This window comes from Centruroides sculpturatus, unplaced genomic scaffold (assembly GCF_000671375.1).
Source record: "Centruroides sculpturatus isolate CEXI.00-Female unplaced genomic scaffold, Cexi_2.0 scaffold3117, whole genome shotgun sequence".
Classification (NCBI taxonomy): Eukaryota; Metazoa; Arthropoda; class Arachnida; order Scorpiones; family Buthidae; genus Centruroides; species Centruroides sculpturatus.
The window spans coordinates 565-7992 of record NW_019387426.1 but is presented as its reverse complement, the minus strand read 5'-3'; the positions used below and the strand labels follow the sequence as shown (position 1 = coordinate 7992).

The window sequence follows — 7428 nt, the reverse complement described above, 5'->3', positions numbered from 1 at the left end:
GCTCTTGCTGAAAGTGTTAATTTCTGCTTTTTATTATTATTTTTACAGTTTTATTTCCACAATTTTGTGAAAATATGTTTATTAAAAAAATTCAATATTTGTTTTATATTATATTTATATTATATAATAAAATCACAGTACAGAACTGCAGCTCCCATGCATTTTATAAAACCTACATTTCAGCTCCCACTCTTGCTTGCCCACTCCTGTTCTAGTCCAATCCAAAAATTTGTCTGTTACAATTTCTTTATAAAAAAGAAATTAAACTTAATTTTTACAAAAATTATTTTTGTAATTTAAACTTACAATTATTGAATGTTACTTGTTGGACCCCTGACCAAGTAGGATTCCACTCAATGAACAGGCCAATCAAGTTGCTCACTTCTCAATTTTGAGAGGCTCATTCTATTATTTGAAAAGACCAAGAGATTTATGAAGACATACTTGGCTTTCTGTTTGTCATTGTGTACAGGATTCACTGATGATATTACTACTTTAAATTTTTATTTTTACAGCTGTCATACTGTGATGATTTAACAAAAGAACTTCAAAATCTTAGATTTAAAAAGAACATATTTGTACCTGATACCTTTGCAGCTAAAGGAAAATGCCATGTGACTATTGTGCCAGCCAACTTCAAGCATGCATATGCATTTCTGCACAAAACTCAATCTGATTAAGTGTAGAGCCAGATTAATAGAGTTGGAAGAATTAGCATCTTTTTTAGGTCCTCTTGATGTTGAGACAAAGTATGAAATTTATCACACTTTATCAAGAAGTCTGACTGTGCATTCCAAAATCAATAATGTCTGATTAGTAGCAGCAAAGCCATTCAGCATACTCCAACAACTAGTATGTATTGTGCTTTGATTGGAAAGCAAGAATACAATTTAACTTTTCCATAGAGAAAAAAGATTATCCCTAATGTATTGCTTTCCCTCTTTCTGCACCACACACATCTGTATCCAAATCTTAGAAATCAAAAAAGTTGAAATAATTAGGTAACTATTGAAAGAGACTAGAAAGCCACTGCTGTAATCATGGCAGCCACACCCCCTTTTTGTGCCAGACTACTTTCCCCTTTGGCTATGAAATATAATATCTGGTGTATTGCAGGTTGACAAGAGTATATCTTGCTTACAAGAGCTACTGAACATGTTGACAGATTGCTAGTTAGCAGCATAAATAGTCAGAATGACTGGATAACAAGAGAATTGGTTGAGACTACTAGAACTTGTATGTGTAGTATAAATGGTGTAAAAAAATATACCAGTAGAAATATGAAATGGATTGTATTTTTAATTAATTGTATATATCTTTTATAAATAATTGAGATGGGTTAATAATAATAATAATAAGCACAGAGCCCAAACAGTTAGGAGTTGAAAGTTGAAATTTGATACACAGTTGGGGTATGTCATGAGAATGTATACTAAGAAGAAATTTGAGAGAGAGAGGTTAAGAATTACGCTGAAGAACTTGGCTTCTACTGTTCTATTTTAGATGTAGTTTTTTGCATTTCTGTGGGAAATTGAACATATTTTTAGACCCATCTAAAACTTCTCTAATTAGCCTCGGAAGAGGAACGACCTAATTCTTGCAGCCGGTGAAAACAGGTAAGATCGGCTATGTAAGATAACCTTTACAGTTATATAAACCAAATTCTATAATATAATACAATAGAAGGGTTAGAAGTACAAAATTAGCTAATCTTAATGTTTGTTCTTATTTTTTGCCCAGGCAACACTGGGTTTACCTGCTAGTTTTATTAATATAGGATAGTTGTGCTGATTATAATGATGCTTTGTGAGAGGGAAGTATAAGAAATGATCTATTTTTTTGATATATATGGACACACCTTAGCAGTTCGTTGTAGATGTAATTATAAAGTGCATGCAATAGAAAAAATGAAATAATTGCAATGCAGTAATAGTATATAAAATGTTATTTATAGCTGGTATCTTGTGGGTCAAAGAAAAATCACTAAAAACCATCAAAATCTGGATTACTTACCTCAAAAATCACATCATAAGTAAGAAAAAAATCATTTCCCAATCACTGTACTGTACTTTGAGAAAAAAATATTTTTTTAAATATTATTATATTGTATAGCATTACAAGACTACAAGACTCAGAACTTAAAAATAAAGAAAAAACTATATAAAAACTGGTTTTATACAGTAAAAATGCTCAAAAACAGTGTTTCCCAACACAAAAACACCCAAGAATTTCTAGGACAGATCTTGTGGGAATGCAATAAAATCAGTTAAACCCATCAAAATTTGGTATACAGGTACTTATGCAATTCTCATTGCTAGATTTTTTTTGGTATAATTTTCTCGACTCTTATGAGTTTTTATTAAAAAAATTTTATATTATTAAACAAAAAATAAAATTGTGTAGGGCACCATCTGTTATCAGATTTTGTTATAAAAACCTTTTAGCTTTTTGCCATTTTATAGTAATTAATTAATTAAAAATAAATTTTGAGGGTAGGGGGTAAGTTTTATAAAAGAGAGTGAATGTTAATAATGAATGAAATCTTCATTAAGTCATACTCCTCTTGAGATATGTGACCTCCTTCTCGATCTTTCACCATTAAAATTTAATAGCATTAGTGCCCCTCATACAAGTCACAAGTCATAAACAAGTGCTGTTTTTTGATTTTTTTTGGATTCAGGAGGTCTCAAAATGTAGAGATTTGCAAAAATGTTAGAAGGTCATATTTGACACAATTTCCACACTTTCCCTTATGTATACATAACAACTGGGAAAGTAAAATCATAAAAAAAAATACAGCAAAATTCATTTCCCAATCAGTAAAATCTGGTATACCACAACCATTTTCAATTACCCAAGAATTTCTAGAATAAACCTTGTGGGAACTAATAAAAATTAAAATGCATACTTTATACAAAGTACTAGTTTGAAAATTGTCAAAAAAAATATATTTTCAAATCATCCTAAGAATTTCTAGGATAAATCTTGTGGGGAATAAAAAAAATCAACAGAAATCATCAAATATCATGTCAAATCACTTCAAAAACAATCCTTTGCCTTTGGGTCTAGCACCTTTGGTGTATTGAACACTGTTCTAGAAACTGAAGGTTTATTGTTTTCAAACTTAATAGGGCACTTGGCATTGGGGATTTAAAAAACAGGATAAAACTATATAAATGCAATGTATTATATTTTTAAAAAATGCATTATTTGCATTAGAAAACAACCTTGCATTTCTGGAAGTTAAAAGAAAACAAAATACCCTTTAAAATGCATCTCAAACACTTAAAACATCATAAACTTAAATCTCCTGATGTGATGAGCCTAAAATGCAACAATAGATCGTTTATGGTATGGATAGGTGCTGGTAATACCATACGCAACAAATTATTCATGTCAATAGAACACATCAATTTATTTTTTATTGTCCTTATTAACGGTGAAAAAAAGATATGAGTTTCAAGGGGTACAAAAACCAGGCTACATTAACTTCAAGACAATGAACAGTTGTAAGTTCAAGGAAGGAAGACATCAACATAGTCTTTTAACATTATTTGTACTACCAAACAATGTTCACACCGATTGTTTACTCAGTTCCTTGTTTAAATATGTCCATAGAATTGGCATCTGAAGATTTCTTACAAGTAACATGATAGGTCTGTGAGAAATACTTTACAATATAGAGTGGGATGATTATTGTTATGGGCAAATGAACTATTTTGTAGGCTTTTTCAGCAACTTGATATTTTGCTTTCACCAAGATGTTGCAGAGCAATGATTCATTCATTATTTTTCCAATAGCTTCAATGTAGTTGAGGATTTCATTACTTGAACACTGTAATTTGCTTCATTCAAGTCTTTTACAGTCTTAGTCATTGAAGATAATTGCTTTTACATATGCTCATGTGTGCAACCAAGCTGACATAGAGGTGCTAATGCAAATGCTGTTGTAGCCAACCAACATCTTTTTAATTATGCCTGTATGAGCAAGCCTGTAAATCTTATTTCAAGATCTACTAAACAGCTTTAGAGATTTTATCTTCTCCTCCTTACAAACCTTCAAAATAAATGAGTCAAGTGTTTGGCCAGTTTTTTATCTTGATTCCCAATTAATATGAAGAATTCCACTTGACATTTCACGTTATTGATGAACTGGGAGTTAGATACATGCTCTATAAGTTCAAAGTCTGCTGCTTTTTGACATGTCTTTCTCCTCTTAACACTCGAGGCTTGTTAGTCAGAATCACCATCAACTAGCAGATCAGCAGAGCTTGATGAGTCACTGACTACCCCTGGATTTGTAGTATATAATGTGTGTTGATAGCCAATTGGATTCCCTCTAACATCAACACAGGCATCAGCAGCAAGTTTTGCGTTCATGTTTGTTTTGCAGTTGAAATTTGACTTAAGTATCAATTCTGAAAATATTGGAATATGTGGCTTTTCAAGTGACACTGGCTCTAATGGCACAACCTTATGTTTGTCTTGGAGAATAGAAATTCCATCAGCTTTGCTCATCACTATTTTTATCAGATCATTCTCCATGCTATCCATTCGTATAATTATGCAATGAGAAATGCTGTCAGCAATTTCTCACACTTCTCTACCAATTCGGTACTATTGGACAACTGCAGATAAATGCATCTATGTACTGTACATCTCCTTCATTGAAATAATCCTCGTTTTTCACATTCCTTAACAAAAATTGTTCAAAAGTCTAAGCTCTCACTCTAGGAAAAAAAATAAAATAAATGTAAGTAGAGCTACACTCACTTCAAATTGTGGAAGGCTATGAATATATATTTATTTCTTGTATATAGTTTTGAGCAGAATTATTTGTTGCTTTTTTAGTTTGTAAAATTTGCTAAACAGTACTGCACACAGAATCCTTTGATTAAAAANTAATAGTAAATTTCTCTAATAGAGAACTATATATACGTATATATATATAAAATAATATATAGCCTATTATTACGAAATATTCCTTATCCACGCTTATTGGATTTCAATATAATTAATGATTTAAATTAACATATACCGTAATCGATCCAAAAACGTTAAACTAGGAAAAGCTGGCGAAAAATACATATAATTTTAAACAAATTTATGCATCAATATTTCTTCGCGAGATTATTGAACACGTTTTTTGACGAGCTTTTCCCGGTTAAACTTTTTCGATCGGTATGTATTAAGTCATCGATCATATTGACATCCGATACGCGTAGCGAAGAAATATTTCATAATAGAGAAAGTTTGAACATATCCAGGAAACAAAAGTTGCCTTAAAGTATTAATAGAGCATTTATTTGTCTCGCTACGTTTAGACTGGCTAAATTATATTAGAACATAATTTACTCGATTCGTTTATTTATAAGTATTTATGTCGTTTATAAAAAAATTTTATTATTGTCTCGCTACGTTTAGACTGGCTAAATTATATTAGAACATAATTTACTCGATTCGTTTATTTATAAGTATTTATGTCGATTATAAAAAAATTTTATTACTTTCTTACTTTTATCACTGTGAAGGAAAGAAAGCACAATAGGTTCTTAGGCATTTACAATTCTGTTTTTATGATCTTTTGGATAATCAGATGTATCGAGTAGATGTATATTCTTTCTCATAAACTCGTATGAGAGTCTATCTCTAAGCTCATAGACCAATAGTTACAAATAATTTATCACCAAATTCCTCTTTGATGTTATAATGGACATCATACCTCTATAACTTAGATAAATCCAATATGGCTTGGCCAACTTAGATTGGTTTATTAATTAAGCAATACCTTTCTTTTATAGTTATACACAGGTACTAAATGTTCACTGAGTATTGTTCTTGATTTGAAATTTGGTTTATTAATAGCTTTCTAAACTTATCTTCATCACTAAACAACTTAATATTTTGTTGCTTTCTCACTGATTGCATTGATTTTCCAAATAATGAATTTGACATTAATTTCCAAAAGTCTTTTCCAAAGTTACATTTTGCTTTTTGTCTTTGCTCAGTATTAAACTTAATATATGGTGCTATAAAATCAGACAGTACATTTTATACCTCTGTGGATTTTAGTTATTTTCATTCCTAAATTTTTATATAATTTTATGTAATGGATAATATAGTCCTTTTTATCATAGAAATGACATAACAAATTCTCAGTTGCTAATGGGAGATCATTAAATTTGTAAATCATAAATTATGTTGGATTAAGCCCCTTGGAAATGACAAGTCAACTAATATATAACTTATTTCAGAATTTCCCTTTAATGATCTGTATTTGTTTTTAATAATTCTCAAATAGTTTATCCATTTTAACATCCACCCAGAGCCCTTGTATTCAAATTCATCACATTATCTATTAAGAAATCCTTTTGATTATTCCAATAATCTTCCAAGTTTTCTTGACCATGTAATATAACATTCAGTAATTGAAATTTATGAATCATTTCAGCCTCCAGATGCTTAAATTTGCACTCCAATTCTGTGTTCATTTTAATATTCTTATGAAGATTCAATATGTTTCTAATTATATTGACAGCCCTTTCTTTTATAGAATTCGTATAGCCTTCTGTATCGAGATTTTCTTGTAATTGGTTGTTATTCTGATATGTCAGTAAATGTCTTTTAAAAGCAACTTCTATTAAAACAAAATCTGGTCCAGGTTATATCTTACCATGTGAAGTTGCATTTGACTTTCTTTGATGTATTTTTCATATATTTTACACTTTACTTTCTTTACTCTCGTTTTCTTAGGTTCTGCTATATCATCATCCCCAAATGGAGATATCTCTGCAATTTCCTTGTTTTCTTGTAAGCTCTAATTATTTTCCTTATTAAATCTGCTTTCTTATATCTTTAATATATGGAATAACTAATGATCTTGTAATATTATATCATTCTGGTAAACAGAGTTGATTTAATTGATCTTCTAATTTCCCCATTTATTAGAGATAAAAGTTTAACAAGCAATTTACAGTAAATAAAAAAAATTTCAACAATTTTTCTTGTTAACCAATTATTATCTCAGGAATTATGGGTTAATAATGCTGTGTCTTGGCAGCAAAGGCTGCTAATAAGTAAACTGTTCTCAGTAATGTTGTTTTTAAATGTCTTTTGTAATTTTTTCTAATATAATATCTCCCATATTCACATAATAATCGTTCACAATTTATGGTCTTTTAGCATTGTTTACATGTTTTCTCATGCAGGTTCTTATATTCATAAAATTCATAGAGTTTTTTAAATTCAAAACAAATGGAACAACAAAACCTTTGATTCTAGAGGTGTTTGTGTTAATTCCATTTAATAAGTTATATTTTAATAAAATGTCATGCATTCTAGAAAATCATATATTATAATTAAATCTGAAGGTTAACCAACAGCTTATAACCTAAATAATAAACATCAATAAATTAATCCATTGATCTA

The 7428-nt window shown here is 29.8% G+C and overlaps 1 pseudogene; it reads right to left on the bottom strand.

Moving 5' to 3' along the window:
• Positions 1 to 3537: 3537 nt before the first annotated feature.
• LOC111616418 lies at positions 3538 to 4905 on the bottom strand (annotated as a pseudogene).
• Positions 4906 to 7428: the final 2523 nt, after the last annotated feature.